At 39.9% G+C, this 17,942-nt stretch overlaps 1 protein-coding gene across 1 annotated transcript in view; it reads right to left on the reverse strand.

Annotated features, from left to right (window-relative positions):
- Window positions 1-17,942, reverse strand: part of KIFAP3 (kinesin associated protein 3) — a 353,458-nt gene that overhangs the window by 190,268 nt on the left and 145,248 nt on the right. The window lies entirely within an intron of this gene.

Genomic DNA, 17,942 nt, shown 5'->3' on the forward strand with positions numbered 1-17,942 from the left:
AAATAGCCTTAGGATTGGAGCTGCAACACTGACTTTTCCCTGTGTTTCCAGCCTTGCTGACCAACCCTGCAGATTGTGGACTTTCCAGTTTCCATAACTGAATGAGCCAATTGCTCTAAATCAGTATCTATCTATCTATCTATCTATCATCCCATTAGTTTTGTTTCTCTGGGGAATCCTGACTAATAAAGTAAAATTTTATAAGATTTTCATTTTTTACCATATGGATATCCAGTTATTCCAGAACCATTTGTTTTGGTGCACTTGTAAAGATCACTGGACTCTACATGTGTGAGTCTATTTCAGGTTTCCATTCTGTTCTATTCTCTTTCATTTTGCCAATAACACACTGTCTTGATTACTGTGACTTAAAAAAGTTGCCATATATATATGGTGCTCTCTCTCTCTCTGTATATGTATATATATATATATATATATATATATATATATTCTTTTTTAATTACTATTTTATTTCATTTTAATTCCAGCATAGTTAACATACCGTGCTATATTAATTTCGGGTATACAGTATAGTGATTCAACAATTCCATACATCACCCAGTGCTCAGCACAACAAGGGCACTCCTTATCCCCATTTCCTATTTCCTAAATGTGAGACCTGAAACCATAAAAATCCTTGAAATAGCACAGGCAGTAATTTCTCTGACATCAACCATAGGAACATTTTTCTGGATATGTCTCCTGAGGCAAGGGAAATAAAATAAAAAATAAACTATTGGGACTCAATCAAAATTAAAAGCTTCTGCAGAGGAAAGCAAACAACAAAAAGTCAACCTACTGAATGGCAGAAGATATTTGCAAATGACATATCTGATAAAGGGCAGTATCCAAAATATATAAAGAAATACAACACAACACCCCCAAAACAAATACTCCAATTAAAATGTGGGCAGGAGGAATGAATCGACATTTCTCCAAAGAAGACATCCAGATGGCCAACAGACACATGAAAAGATGCTCAATATCACTCATCATCAGAGAAATGCAAATCAAAATTATGATGAGATATCACTTCAGACCTGTCAGAATGGCTAAAATGAAAAACATAGGAAACATGTGTTGGCAAGGATATAGAGAATAAGAAACCTCTTGTACTGTTGGTGGAAAGAAAAGTTTTGAAACTGAGTAGTATGAGTTTTCCAACTTTGTTCTTTGTTTTCATGATCTTTTTGACTATTCTAATGTCCTTAGATTTTCATATACATATTATAGTCAGCTTATCTCTATCTATCTATCTATCTATCTATCTATCGCCTTCTGGGATTTTTTAAAGTTTATTTATTTTTGAGAGAGAGAGAGAGAGAGAGAGAGAGAGAGGGAGAGAGAGAGAGAGAACAAAATCAGGGAAGGGGCAGACAGAGAGGAGAGAGAATCCCAAGCAGGCTCTGCACTGTCAGCACAGAGCCGATCATGGGAGATCATGACCTGATATCTGAAACCATGATCTGAGCTGAAACCATGATCTTGACCTGAACTAGAAACCAAGAGTCAGATGCTCAACCAAATGAGCCACCCAGGTGCCTCTAGTACCTTAGGAGTTTTTATGCATGTAATCCTGTCATCTGCATGTACAATTTTTCCTTTTTATATTTTAATGCTATTTTTATTTTGGTTTAGTGTACAAGCTAGATCTCCTGTGATTAGAGTGGACATCTTTATTTTGTTCCCAGTCTTAGGGGAAAAGCATTCACTATTTCACTATCAGGCATAATATTAATAGCAAGGTTTTTGTAGATGTCTTTTATAAGGTTGCACATGTTTTCTTCTGTAATTATGTTGATGAAATTAAAAAATGTTTATTCATTTATTTTTGAAAGGTAGAACAGGGAAGGGGGGAGAGAGACAGAGAATCCCAGGCAGGATCCGTGTTGTCAGTGCAGAGCCTGACTGGGGTTTGAACTCACGAATGGTGAGATCATGACCTGAGCCGAAATCAAGAGTTGGACACCTTGAAAAATTTTTGTATCATAAATGTGTGAAATCCTTTTTCTGCATCTACTGAAACAACCATAATACTTTTCTTCCTTAAGTTGTTGATGTGGAGAGTTATACTGAGTATTTTTCAAATGTTAAAAAAACTTTGGGGGCGCCTGGGTGGCGCAGTCGGTTAAGCGTCCGACTTCAGCCAGGTCACGATCTCGCGGTCCGTGAGTTCGAGCCCCGCGTCAGGCTCTGGGCTGATGGCTCGGGGCCTGGAGCCTGTTTCCGATTCTGTGTCTCCCTCTCTCTCTGCCCCTCCCCCGTTCATGCTCTGTCTCTCTCTGTCCCAAAAATAAATAAAAAACGTTGAAAAAAAAAATAAAAAAAAAAACAAAAAACTTTGTATTCTGGTGCTAAATCCAATTTGTCATGGTGTGATATCCTTTTTATGTATTGCTGGGTTTAGTTTGCTAATGTTTGCTAAAGAATTTTGCATCTATGTTCATAAGGTATATTGGTCTGCAATTTTCATTCCTTTTTTGTTTTTCTTTTCTTTGATTTTAGCATCAGGGTAATACATTCTCATGAGACCCGCTGCTAAGTGTCCCTCCTCCTCTTTTTTTGAACTGTTTGTACAATATTCATAGTATTTCTTTTTAAAATGTTTTATAGAATCCACCAGTATATCCTTCTGGGTTTGTTCAAAGATTCTATTTTCTGCTGTTTCTAACTTATTGAGAGTATTATCTATCTCGGGTATTATATTTTTTCATTTCTAGATTTCCCATTTGAATATTTTATATAATCTCTTTGCTATAATTTCCCATCTCTTCATGTAGGTTGTCCATTTTTCCATTAGATTTTAAAAACATTTTTATCATGATTATTTTAAAGTTCCTGTCTGATAATTCCAACATCTGGGCCATCTCTCGGTTTGCTCCATTTTATAGTTCCATGATGGGACATATTTCCTTGATTTTTGCCAGTCTTGAATTGTCGATTGAATGGAAGATGCTGAGTAGAAGTGTACTTTGTAATGAGGTAAATAACATTCCCTCTCTGAATAGGGTGTTTCTCTTTTTCTGTGAGGTCATTAATTACAGAATGAAGTTAAAGTAGTCTGTAACTGAACTGGGTCTGGGTCTAGTGGTTGCTTTAATTATGTTCAGGGCACCGTGGGCTTTGCATTTTCCCCATGGTGGGCTATTGTTCTCCTGTACTTGCTATAAAACCTGGAGTGCCAGACACATATCTCAGTTGTCCTTCTCTGGCCTCAGAATTTAACAGGCCTGTGCATCTGTGCCAAAAGATGGGTCTCTCTCAATGCTCTTTCCTCTTCTCTAGGATTAGACTGCTATTGTCTCATATTTGTCAGTGCCCAGGATGCAGGAGGGTTTTCTCAGTTCTGCTGCTCATCCCTTAAATTTGGAGAGATTTGTGTTCTTGTGTCTTTAGAGTGGGGTCTCTCTCAACCCTCCTTTGCTTCCCTTAGCATCAGACTGTTGTTGCCTAGTGCTTGGTGCAAGGCTTGGGGTGTGTGTGGGGGCAGAGGAGGGACAGAGGGGAGGTAGAGGGGATTCCATCTTGTTTTCCACCTCTGCCCTTGGACTTAAGCAGCCCTTACTTGCAAGACCCTCAGAGGGAATCTCTTTCAAGTCTCGTTTTTCTTCTCCAGTGGCAGACAGCCACTGCCTTATACTCAGTGCAGGGTCCAGAGCAGAGAGAGGCTTCGCTCACTTTTCCCACTCTGTCCTCAGGTTTTGGCATGCCCTGCATACCTGTGACTAAGCAGATGACTTTCTATCCTCCTGTCTTGTTCTCAGTCATTTCATGACCTCTCAGTTATAAACACCATGAAAAGAGTGGACGAACATTGCAGACCCTCCTCGTGTCCGGAACTCTCGAGATCCTGTAATGCCATGCCAGCTCACATGTGGCCTTTTGACACTTACAATTTCCACTGTTTTGTCTTACTCATGGCTGTGGTAACTTCCTTTCCATCCTGCTGCTCTGTCAAAGGGAAACAGCCGTGTCTCTCTTGAGAGGAGCTTTCCACCCGTCTGGGTCTAGTTCATTAGGCTACCTTATGAGATCTGACCGAAGTCTTTGCCTAGTTAACTCATATTATCACTTACATTTTAGCTCAACCTTCATTTCTTAAGTGAGAGTTGCTGTGTTCTAGACCATAAAACACCCTTGCTTTTCCCTCCCACAGGTTTTTGCTCCCCTTCCCTGTTTATAATAGCTATCATACTCCAAAATGTCTGGAGCTTTCTTAAAGACAGATATTATGCCTTTATTAACTCACTGTTATATACCCCAGACCGTACTGTAGAGACTAGGATTAGTAGGCACTCAAGAAAATAACTGTTGAGTGGAATTGAAATTCTCACTTGATTTCCTGGGAGATATTTTGGGTTCTTGGCTGAATGATAAAGGAAGGGAGAGCACTTCTTTTTGGATTTGAACAGCACCATCTAAACCCTAGTCATTCCTCTAACAGTTTGAATTATCATCTCCTTCCATTCCTAGTGTTGATGGGAATGTCATATGTCTTTGAAGTTATGATCATGGTCTCTGGGCTTATATAGTCTGTTCAGTGTCCCATCTCCTCAACTAGTAGCCGAATGACCTTGGGCAAATTACTTAACGACTCAGAATCTCATTTTCCTTATTCATTAAATATTTATCTCGTTGAGTTGGTGTAAGAATTAACTGAATTAGTGTGTACAAAGACCCAGAGCCTAATATATATTAAATACAAGGAAAATATTGTTTTCACTACTTTTTGATGCCTTCCTTGTTGTTTTTCCAAGAAAGGAAGAGAGTTACTATCCATTAAAAGGGCTTTCTAAGAAGGAACAAGAAATTACACATATTTCTGTCCTCCAGGCCCAGTATATTATTAAATTCCCTCTTTACTTTCTTCTTTTCTTGGTCCCATCTCAATTAATTTACTCAGGGGCTATTGAACAAAAGGGCAAAAGAAAGCCAAAAAAGAATTCGGAGAGTCAAATATGAGTGTGTCAGTATTAATCTACTGAAATTTAATCAGGCAAGAACTATTTTATCCACTTGGAGGTGGTTGCTGATATTTACAGACTGTGCATTATCCAGAGGCCTAAACATTCTTTGTCTTTAACAATTCCAACATGAAATTAGGTTTACAGACATTGTGGGAGTGCTGAAAGGTAAGCCTTACAACGCTAAAGTATACTCAGGGAATTCCTGTGAGAGCTGACGTTCCTGTATGACCTTTCCAGCTCTTTCTTTGGACTCTTTTCCTTCTCTGGGAAAAAGGGCCTGAAGAGCAGGTTTCTTTGTCCAAGATTCTTTGTCCAAGAATCTCCTATTGTGACTTGTTCATCCCAGGAGCAAATTTCAATTTCTTCGTTGTCAGTATCTGATCTAACCTGTCCAGGCTTCTGGTTTAACTGCGTATATATGGTTTGGCCACCACCCCCTTTTCATTTGAAGCCAACCAATGCTGGCACAGTTACAACACTGTCAGGAGAAAAGCTTTGGACCGTATGGCAGTATTAATCAGAAATCGTATCATGAGTACTAAACCAAATCTTCTGTCAACCGTGGCAGCCAAAGATCAAGGTTAGGCGACCAGGTTGGCCAGAGAAACAGATTAGCATGAAGGACATAACAGATGCAGCAAACTGCAAGAAGATCAAGAATGCAGAGAATTAACATCAGATTTCTGGGCCACAGATAGGAACATTAGCAATAAGCGTCAGATGGTTAAGGCAAGAAGGGGACTGTGGAAAAATCAGAAAACAGGACAACTGAGGTAGATTGTTAAGCCCAGGTCTGGAACTCTTTAGGTCAACATCAGGGTCAACATCAAAAAGTCTATTGATCCAGTCTCCCATCAAGGACGGCATAGTATCAAGGAGGTAGGTCATCAGTAAGATGAAGACTGCCTCAGAGCCTTAAATACTTGGCTACACCCGGAAGTAATGCTGTCTGCCCCTTATCCTGCCTTGTTTCTAATCTGCCTTTCCCCCTGAAGCTTCATGGAAAAGGAACAGAAGTAAGGCCATCAAGCACCTGTCCTACTTTGCTAATCTCTTCTCTAATCCTAGGTATCTTTGCATTGGTGAAACCTAGAGCACCCCCCCCCATTGCCTTTAAATTATCGCACCATCTTAGGGGTGCCTGGTGGTTCAGTCAGTTAAGTGTCTAACTCTTAATTTTGGCTCAGGTCATGATCTCACAGTTTGTGAGATTGAGCCCCGTGATGGGGCTCTGTGCTGACAGTGTGGATTCTCTGCTTGGGATTTTCTGTCTCTCCCTCTCTCTCTGCTTCTCCCCTGCTCACTCTCTATCTCTCGAAATAAATAAATTGCTTGCACTATTTTAGACCCTGAGGGTCGATATATTCTGATGGTAGTGATAACAGGGTTCACCAAAGGTCCATTAGTCTCCTGCCCCAACCCAACCACCTATTTCTGAGTAGTGCTTTCTAGAGGCAACTCTTTTGGCTGTTTCTTCTGCACTTTCTAGATGACCTCTAAATAACATGCTTCTACTACTGCTTGTCATTATTTTTCAGCTCTAGATATTACCTGTTGACATCCATGAGGGTTCAGGTTTCTCACACCCCTGTCTCTTATCCATACTTTACTCTTGTTTTTTTTCAAGGTGTTAAATTGCAATGTTTTTGTTAAATTCATATTCACTATTTGCAATATTATAATTGTATAAGTAACATTCATAGCTGGGCCATGTCATTATTATTTCAATTTTTATTCTTTTATGATGTTTAGCTTTCTCTGGAATCACTAAATCCCTCCTTTTATAAGTCTCTTAAGGTTTATACCCACCTATCACAAATTTTGCCTCACACTTTTTTTAAACATTTATTTATTTATTTATTTATTTATTATTTTGTTTAATGTTTACTTATTTTTAAGAGAGAGAGAGAGAGAGCCAGAGCATGAGTCGGGGAGGAGCTGAGAGGGAGACAGAGACACAGAATCCGAAGCAGGCTCTGGGGTCTGAGCTGTCAGCACAGAGCCTGACACGGGGCTTGAACTCACTGACTGCGAGCATGACCTGAGCCGTTGGACACTTAACTGGCTGAGCCACTCAGGTGCCCCATCATCTTACGCTTCTCATCTCTCCCACTATATCCAACACATCAGGTAGTTGATTCGGTTCCTCCTGGAGACTTCCATCCTCTTGTTCTAAACTGGACCAGTGAGTTTTTAAAACTGCTGCATGCCTGACATTAGGGAGATTTTTCGTTAACATTTTCATCTTAGGGATATTCTTCTTTTTCAATGACAGATTCCCCATTTTCCCAGATTTTGTAAATCCAAAACTACTACATGCCCTGTAGTCCCTTTTTAAATAATTACATTCTATCCTTTTTTTTTATAATGTTTTGTTTTCGCGGGGGTTTTTTTTTTTTTTTTTTTTTTTTTTTTGTCTCAATGCTATCTAATAGGATTCCAATTCTTAGCTTTAACAATCTCAAGAACTTCCAAACAGCTGGTGAAAGAAATATGAGAAAGATCAAAAGGGGGGGGGGGGACAACAATTTCCTCATTCTTTTTTTTTTTTTTTTTTAAATTTTTTTTTTCAACGTTTTTTTATTTATTTTTGGGACAGAGAGAGACAGAGCATGAACGGGGGAGGGGCAGAGAGAGAGGGAGACACAGAATCGGAAACAGGCTCCAGGCTCCGAGCCATCAGTCCAGAGCCTGACGCGGGGCTCGAACTCACGGACCGCGAGATCGTGACCTGGCTGAAGTCGGACGCTTAACCGACTGCGCCACCCAGGCGCCCCTTCCTCATTCTTTTCAGTTGCATAAATCCATTTTTCTTAATCAATTAACTGATTTTTTTTTACAGGTTTCATAACTTCATGAAAAAGTATTGGTAAAAAAGGTGGCATTGAAAAAAGACTGAGTTTATCTTGGAAAACTAGACTATAAGACAAAATGAAAAAAAATTAACAAAAGAAGGTTAAGAGGTCTTACTTCAAACAACAGCAAACTATAGCAAATACATTTTGAGGCCATTGAAATTTACACAACTGAAGGCTGCTTCATTTACTCGGGAAAATCCTGCAACAATAAAACTGTATATCCCTGACTGAAACATATCAGGGAAAGTTATCATTCACCTTGATAAAATGATGATTTGGAAAAGCCTATAGAAGTCTTGAGTCTTAAGGATTGCAGTCTTAAGATTTGTGTAAAAATAGGTTTGATTATCGTGTTAGTTGTTCAAAACTGTTTAGGAACCATTATTTGTACAAGGGAAACTTTTAGACCCCGGACATTAGAATTTGTGGCTATGTCCTTTGAAATCTACTTTTTTTTTTTTTTTTTAAAGTTTATTTATTTTTGAGACAGAGAGAGACAGAGCATGAACAGAGAGAGAGGGAGACACAGAATCAGAAGCAGGCTCCAGGCTCTGAGCCATCAGCCCACAGCCTGACGCGGGGCTCGAACTCATGGATCGCGAGATTGTGACCTGAGCCGAAGTCGGACGCTCAACCGACTGAGCCACCCAGGCGCCCCTGAAATCTACTTCTGAACATAGCACAGCTAGGGATGTTACTTCTGAAATCTGTAAATCTGACTGGCTGTTTTACTTAACAATTTGCTGCCATGGCAACATATTCAAATGGTATGTCTCTCTTTTTTTTTGGTGAAAAATTATAAATGCATCTGAGGTTTATTTGCTGAGCTAGAAAAGGACTATAAATTAAAAAAAAAACTCCATGACTTTCCTGTGTTCTCTACTCAAATAAAATTCTAAGGGCTCTGTGCCATTTAGAATTAACAATCCAATGTAGCACATTTTTTAGTATCTTCCTGCAAAACGGTGCATGGCAGGTAATTTTTGGTGCCTTCTTCCATGTCAAAAAATTCTTCATAATCGATAGTTCAGCTGAGTAGCAGCATTTTAGTACTGAAATAACTTTTTTCTCATAATTTTGAAGATCTCCTATGATTTCTTCTAGCTGTCTCTGCTACCATTCACAAGGCCAGTGCTGACAGTCAGAACCACGGTCATCCCTCACCTGGCTTACTATAGAGACCTTCTAACTGGTCTCCTTGCTTCCCTTCTTGTCTTGCCAGATAGCTTGTTCTCCACATAGCAGCAGGGTGAGTGTTTTACTTATGTTACTTACCTTTTAAAATGGTAGATGATCAAAAAAACTATTTTTAAAAGAATACACAGGTGTAGAATAGTTTTAGACACCAACTTTCATTCCGACTGCCAGTGTTCCGTGATTTTCCCAAACAACTGTTCTAACCTTTGGGGTTTGCTCCCTTTCCCTCAGATGATGTGCCATACAGTCTACAAAAGTCATTACTGATCTGCCCACCTGCTCTTCCGTTGGTCCTCCTTTTGTTCACAGCGGCTTCGCGTGGCTCTTCAAATCTGGAATTTTGCTTTCAATCACTGTATTGAATATTAACATTAATTAATATTAAAATTGCGATTAATTTTCTATTATTCTGGTTCCTCTTTGGCTAATGCTGATTTTAAATGTGGTTCTAGAGTTGCCTAACTTTAAGGGGCGCCTGGGTGGCTCAGTCAGTTAAGCGTCCGACTTCGGCTCAGGTCATGATCTCACGGTTCGTGAGTTCGGGCCCCGCCTCAGGCTCTGGGCTGACAGCTCAGAGCCTGGAGCTTGCTTCACATTCTGTGTCTCCCTCTCTCTCTGCCCCTCCCCCACACACGCTCTGTCTCTCTCTGCCTCTCAAAACTGAAGAAAACTAATTAAAAAATAGAACCACCAGTTTTCACGGTCTCCTAAAAATGTGCACGTCCTAATTTTTTAAACATTTGATAAAACTGTTCCGAGTATGTACAGAACTTTCACACACCTCAAAAACCAACGATGGGTTTTGGGCCATGATAAAACCTCCAGAGTTCAGATAAAGGAAGTATAGGCGATGAGGAGAGGAACAGGGAATGAGCAATGGGAAAAAGAAAAGGCAAAGAGAGGACAGAGTGGATAAGTGAATTACAGCCAGGAATTTTTTTGCACTAGGTTTCTACTCCTTATTCTTTAGAATATGTGGAAGTGTAAAGAAAGAAAGAAGTCTTCTGATGGTTGGCTTATGACAGTTGGCTTCAAGACTCATTTTCGTGTTGAGAGGGAAGAATTCTCTGTATAATGATTATTTTACTGACCTAGTCAGTAAATCTAGGAGTTGTTTTCTACCAGAGGTGATGGATGTGCTGTGATCTGGCCATAATCTGTTATTCAGTCCTACCACTGGCAGGTTTCACAGATTTATAAAAGAGATGAGTCAATTAGGAATCCAGTCTGTGGTTATAAAGTGGAACAAAAGTTTAGAAGGCTTAATTTGGCTTCAAATGCAAGTCTGCCTTGCTTATCCTCTAGATACCCTGGATGTATGCGTACAAATGTGCGCAGAGAGACCGGTTATTTTAAATGACGTCCCTGAACCCGTCAGTGTTCCCAACTGCACAAAATATACATGCTGGCCAAAGCACTGTTAAAATCAGCCTGGAAAAAAACGACCCCAGGGAGTCAAGTAATTTATGACTTTGGTTGTCACTAGGTTTTGAATTCATCCAAAGTACCTTTATAACTGGAAAGATAGGAGATTTCACAGTGATCCCAGAGATCTTGATAGATGCGCCAAGAGCAAAGGGGGGACAGCTTTTCAGCCTCACTTCGTTATTGTCTGGCTTTCGTCAGAGCCAGCGTTGGAGAGTGGTCCACTGAGCCTGTGCAGAGAAGGGCCAGTCAGTGAAGCTTCAGTGCTTACCCTGGCCTGACGTTGGCATTTCATGCTAATGCTTCTGTGCTATGTGTACAATTTAATAGCTGATGTCACCTGTAACTAGGATTTATACAATCATTCTTCTGGACGTGCTGGAACTACAAAAATAAAAACACGGAGACAAATCTGCTCTATCCTTAATATCGATCAAAAGACAACGTTAGTTAAAAACAAAAGGAAAAGCAAAACATCCTTGGCCTAATAAGTTACCTTGTGTGAAAAAGGAAGATTGTCCAACACATATAAATCATGGCAACTTCTGTCTGCAGTAAGCACTTTCTCCCCCCTCAGAATTATCATTCCGTAATCAGAAAATCCCTAGAGTTTAAAGTGTGCCTCGTACGAATGTCACTTCCAAGCTTCAGTGCTAATCCAGAGGAAATATTATCCTAGCGGTCTCCAAGGTCCAATGTGTAGGTGTTGGATACATGATAAACTTACATGGAGCTTTCTTAGTGAGATATAGTCCTCCAGAGGATTGAATTTTTTAAGGCTTAGTACAACCCAACCCTTTAAATAAGATTTAAGCTTCCCTTGTCAGGTTCTTTTAAGAGCTTTTTAAATTTTTTTTATTTGCTGCTTTGACCAGGTTCTAATCCCTAGTCCCTGGTGACAACCTGGCCATCTCAACTATTTCATGTCTGGTTTCCCAGGGCCCCCGTACGGCTTGTACAATGGAAGATATTTTTTCCCCTCTCCCACTGAAGAGCCTCATTAAAATAATTTGAGATGGAAAATTGCAACAGCAAGACTTTCTTGCTGCTTTACTGCTAATATACAGTTTTTTTTAACCATTACTGCCTCCCCCCCTTTATAGGTAGTTCTTTTCAATAGATTAAATCATGACGGAATACTAGGTATTGGGGATAAAGAATAGGTCTACCGGTTTGCTCCTTCATCTTGGACTTCCCAACCTCCAGAACTGTGAGAAATAAATGTCTATGTTTAAGCCGCCCAGTCAATGGTATTTTGTTATAGTAGCCTGACAACAATTAAAATTTGTGAATACTTTCTTGTGCTTAAAATTAATGGGGAAATTTCAAGGTCCCAGAAACAAAAAGGGGACTCGAAGTGAGAATGTAAGGTTGGAGCTGATACTATGGTGTCCCACAGGATTAGCTGATATATATATACATATATATACACATATATATGTATATATATGTATATATGTATATATATGTATGTATATATGTATATATATATACATATACATATATATACATATATACATATGTGTGTGTGTATATATATATATATATATATTCTTTTCAGATTCTTTGCAGCATATTCTTTTCAGTATTTAGGGCTCCTAAAAATTGATATTTGGTCCTGACATATGTTCAATTTCACAATATCAGAGGCTAATTTAAATAGAGTGCTTAGCTCCAAACTTAGTTTGCTAAATGCACAGTAGGATAAGTAGGGAGGCTCATATACTTATGAAGATATTGTTGAGTAAAACACTAGGGACAAATTAAGTAGGAGCCGGGATATCAGGTACACGAGAAGTATTGTGATGGGAGCACGACGCCGTTTTCAAGGGCAAGTCTACGTGGAATTCTCATATATAAAAATTAAATTCGGCTCCTCTGGCCAATGAGAGGGTAGGGAGGCCAAGGCCCACTTGCTTGCCCATCTCATTGTGCTCGGTCCCTAATCCATAAAGAAGACCCATAACTCCTGATAAGGCAGATCTTTTTCACATTCCAACCCACATTTCTACTTCTTCTTTCAACTTGCCTTCCTACTGAAAGGAGAAAAAAGGGTTGAGAACTGAAATATGAGGACGTCAACCTGAGACTTCATCGTATTTCTGAACTCTTTAAGTATGATCAAGAAAAGAGGTATACTTTTATTTTCTTTTATTAATACTTATCTAATTTCTTTGGTTAAGGAAAATGTGCAAAGATTAATTTGCCTGGATAGTGTTCTTTGCACTTTTACCCATCCAAAGTCCTATTGAAATATTAGATTATGGAAATCATGTGAAATCAAGCTTAATTATATTTTAAAGGAGAGTGTGATAAGAAGTTGAGTGTTTTATAACTTACATTATTATATTTATTATATTATATTTTATTATAATGTTATATATAACATGTTATAAAATATACATGTAATATAAATAATGTATTATATATAATATATTTTAAGAATAGATAATATAATAAATACACAATAATACAATTATGTATAATATATAATTTATATGTACTATGTACAATTTATGTGTAATGTTTTATAATTTTATAGTTTATAATTTCATCAACTAACATGAGGGAAATGAGAAAAGTACAAACACACACACATACATGCACATACACACACACCAAACAGATGCTTTAGGCCGGGACATTATTCCCTTCATTAGAGATGTGAATATATATATTTTTAATTTAAATGCTGGGGAATCAAACCCCCTAATGAGAACTAGGCAGCCCAACTGATTTCTCTCCTCCTCAGTAAGACGGGAAGGGGTCCTTCAAGGGCTGCTCCAGCCTTCCCGTCTGTTGAATTGAATGACTTCACCTGAACATTATGGGCTTAAATATTCCTTCAGCTGCAAAGGGTCATTTGCCTCAAGCCCCATTTTCATTTAATAGTGAACGTGAAGTTGAAACCTGACTGCTAACATTGAATCTGATGGCTTCGTATACCTAACACACAGCCTTTCTGTTTTCTATGAGGCTCTACAGTGGGTGAAAGTAGTCATCTAAATCTCCCCTTGGGCCATATATTCCAATCACATATCAGGTAATGGGCTTTATCAATGACTTCTAAGTTATAATCAGGGGTGCTTTTGATTGGGTGCCTCTTCCTTAAACAAAACAACATAGAGAAAGAGGCAGATACTCTAAGTACAAGGTAAATTGAGGCCTGGTGATCTGTTTGAGTTGCTCTTTTTTTGCACTATTTTTCATAGCGATGTCTCACCTAGCTTAAAGTCTATTTCCATGCCCATTTTAGCAGAAAGGCACATTGAGTTTATCAAGCAGAATTACTCATTCTGTATTCTCACCACTGATTTTCACTGAAACCTGTATACAAGAATATACATTGATGATTTTATCCTAAATTTAATTTCACTGATTTTGGCTTATCGTTTTAGCCTTAGTTAATTATGTATATTATCATATATATATATATGATGATATATATCATATGATTTATGATATATGATAATATATATATAGTTAATCTTTCATTGAATGCCTATGAATGGTAAACTCAATCTTGGCCTGAAAATATCTTTATTTTATCCTCTTTGTTGAATTTTCACTTTAAAGTATAATGGAATCTTAATTTGATAGGTAGTTTACATTGAGTGCATTTTTCCAAGTATTTAACTTATCACACTACTGAATGAATATGTTCTCTATAGATTTTTTTCCCTGTATCCTTTTTTTACTTCTGAGTCTCTCTTCCTGCTAATTTACTGTTTAACAGTGGTTTATTCCTCACCAAGTGATCCCTTGTGACAAGGCAAACCAATCTGAATAAACTTAAGAGTTCCCACCTTCTCTTGCTACTGTTGTATTTCTTTCCTCTACATTCATTGCTTTCCTTTCCTGCCTGGAAATTAGATGCCTGTGGTAGACTGGAGATCTATATCATAACCTCACTCACTCTGTGTGAATGTAAGTGAGTGCTGTGAGGGGGTAACAAACAGAACGTCTCAGCTGGGCGAGAAAAATTATTCGCATAAGGAAACAAACGCAACGAGCCAGAAACTGGTGCAAGCTATACCCGTGTGAGAAATAGTCGCAAAATCCAAGACGACCCACAGAGATAAACAAAAGCTGACAAAAGCATTTTGTATAAACCAGTGAGCCTTTCCTCCCCACTCAGGAATACGGGTCTGCAGTATAGAGATCTGAGAGCATTTAATGATCCTTCTCCAAACATAAGTAATTCACGTCCATTTTAGAGCGAAAGAAATTAGTTCTGTAAAAACCGAGACACCTGCCAGTATCGACTGCCAGAGAATGGGGAGCGGTTGGAGTCAGTGGCTGCCAGTCTGTCTCCTGGGACCAAACATCCTGACTTTTTTCAGCCTAGGAAAGGTTGTCAAAACATTACGGATGTTGAGGTTAAGAATGTGCCTCTTGTTAGATGCATTGACAAATACAGGTAACACAAGAGGATCCTTTCGTTTTCCTCGGCCGCTGCTTAGTTTTCCCTCCAGCAATAGAAAATTCTGAAGGATAGATGAATGAGCTCTAATAGCACAGTTCATTTGGATGTCTTTTCTCTTCAACTTCGCAATGTGTCCAGTGAGAATAATCTCCTGCGTAGGTGGTGAAATTTCATGGGAAGGGACAGCGTCACACTGAAAACAACCCAAGAAGAGCCATAGGTACTAAGTATTTTCAGGACCTGTAATTTATCATCAGCCTTCTTCCAAAGATTGTAACGAGAATACCTACCACTTATTGAACATGGACTGTGTGCCAGGCACGTGGTGTTCTACTTGGAGTATCTTTAGTCCTCACGAAAATTATATGAGACATATACTATTATCATTATCTTCGTATTACAGAAGATGAAAGTGAGGCTCAGAGACCCAGAATTTGTCAAGGTTGCTCAGTATGTAAGTGGTGGAAATGAGTTTCTGACTTCATCAAATCTGTTTAAGTTAAGAGTCTTTCTTCTTGGGGTGCGTGGGTGCCTCAGCTGGTTAGGCCTTCAGCTTTGGCTCGGGTCGTGATCTCCCGGTTTGTGAGTTCAAGCCTCATGTCGGGCTCTGGGCTGACAGCTTAGAGGCTGGAGGCTGCTTCTGATTCTGTGTCTCCCTCTCTGCCCCTGCCCTGCTCACACTCTGTCTTTCTCTCTCAAAAATAAATAAACATGAAAAAGAAATTTGCTTTAAGTCTTTCTTCTTAACACCATGAAATGCTCCTGTGGTTTCCCTGTTCTGTTTGATATCAGCTGCTTTCTCTCCATCCTCATGAAAATTGAGTGTAAATAAAGCAGGATGGTATTTGTGTTAGATGAGACTCCGGGTGGCTAGCACAGAAAACCCAACCCGAGCTGGAATTAACAACAGATTTAGATAAATGTACCGTCTTCCAAATGAAAACTGGACCTGAGAGAACACTGTGTGTTGATTGGCTCAGGGCGGGATGACTTACCCCTTCATGAACCACACGCTGCAGCAAAGGAAATGGTAACCTGGATTACAGTTTGGGCAATTCCTGAAGCCAGGGATGGGGACACTTCCATCAAAATTGAATAGCTGCCCCTTGAGGTAGGGTGAGGAAAATGGGAAAATAGAAGCAGAGGAAAAGGAAGGAAAATAAGTCAGAGTCAAAGAAATAGAACCCTTACTTTCTTGGCCAGTAAGATTAACATGTCAATTAAACACAAAGAAGGATCATGACTAGATATCTTCCACATCTTAGAAAACTTCCACTGATGATTTGTGAATTAGCTATCTATCGCTGCATTGAGACAAATTATTCCAAAATTTAGGTGCTTAACAGATGAGACATTTATTTCTGTAGGCTGGTAACTTGGGTAGAGCTTAGCTGGCTTGGGGTCTTTTATTAGGTTGGCTGGGGGAAGACCTTCCAAGCTCACTCAGGATTGTTGGTAGAATCTAGCTCCTCCTGTTGGACTCCAGGCCTGTGGCACTGAGACAGTTTCCTTGCCATGTGGGCCTCTCCACAGGACAGCTCACCACAGGCACTGGCTTCCCTCAGAGCAAACAAGTAACAGAGCAAAGGAAAATGTCCAAGACAGTCTTTTTCACAACCTAATCTTGGAAGCGATACCCTCTCGTGTCTGCCATATTTTATTCTTTAGAAGTGAGTCAGTAAGTCTACCCCACTTTCAGGAAAGAGGAAGACACAGATGTGTGACTATCAGGAAGGAGCAGGGGATCTTCGGCGGCCATCTTAGATGCTGCCTACCATAAAGCATAATGTGCGCGTCGGTGCATCTGTGTGTGCACTTATGTTTGGGGTTGGTGGGTGGTCTGTGGTCCCACATGATATGGGTCTAATGGAGCACTGAGTTCTTATGGACTCTCCTGTTAGGAACATTAGAGGGATCAAAGGGTAGTCATGGTGCCTATAGGAAAGAGACAGCCTTCACAAGTTGAGAGTTTGAGCCGGTTTAATAAAGGGATTATTTATGGGGCTCTGGGGTGGCTCAGTCAGTTAAGCGTCTGACTTTGGCTCAGGACATGATCTCACGGTTGGTGAGTTCGAGCCCCACATCGGGCTCTGCTGTCAGCACAGAACCTGCTTCACATCCTCTGTCCCCCTCGCTCTCTGCCCCTCCCCCACTTGTGTCCTCTCTCTCTCTCTAAAAAATAAATAATAAACATTAAAATAATTAAAAAGGGGGCACCAGGGTGGCTCAGTTGGTTAAGCATCTGACTTTGGCTCAGGTCATGATCTCTCATTCTTGGGTTTGAGCCCCGTTCCAGGTTCTACACTGACAGCTCGGAGCCTGGAGGCTGCTTTGGATTCTGTGTCTCCCTCTCTCTCCGCCCCTCGCCCGCTTGCATTCTCTCTCTCTCTCTCTCTCTCTCTCTCTCTCTCTTTCTCTCTCAAAAATAGATAGACATTAACAAAAATTTTTAATTAAAAAATTAAAAAAAATAAAGGGACTATTTAAAAAGGTATAGGTAAGCATAGCAAAATTGCAAGGAATAGTGTATTACTCCCGGGCTTGTGACAGGATGGTACGTCACTACCCGGAGGGCTGAGGCAGTAGGCAGTAAAGGAGGGAGCAGTTATGAGAAGTAGGACAGGTTATCTGTATGAGAAGATGCCAGCCAGGAGCTATGACTTTCCACCAAAGGAAGAAGTCAGCCTATGGCATCTCCACAGGGAAGGTGCAGGGGAATAAATACATCGGCTTATTCTCCTCCAGTCTCCTGCTGGCACCACCCATTGGCTGGACCCAACTAGAATCCAGAAGGCAAGAGAGTCCGCTGATCTCAATACAGGTCAGCCTCCAGGGTACAAAGTATATGGGAAGGGTAAAGGGCCTATCAGAGGTACAGAAAGAAACTAAGTGAATACTTAGGAGGAAAACCATCCCCACGATAGACAGAGAGGAAGAAACAGGCTAACCTGATGAGGTGTTGTTTAGAGCAATCTAGAAGGAAAGATTTGCTGACAGAGGTGGGTAGCGAACATCAAAACAGGTTTTCATATAACTGCGTCTCTTGGAGAATCCTTAAAAGTGGGAAAC

The sequence above is a fragment of the Panthera uncia genome, chromosome F1 (assembly GCF_023721935.1).
Source record: "Panthera uncia isolate 11264 chromosome F1, Puncia_PCG_1.0, whole genome shotgun sequence".
NCBI classification, from domain to species: Eukaryota; Metazoa; Chordata; class Mammalia; order Carnivora; family Felidae; genus Panthera; species Panthera uncia.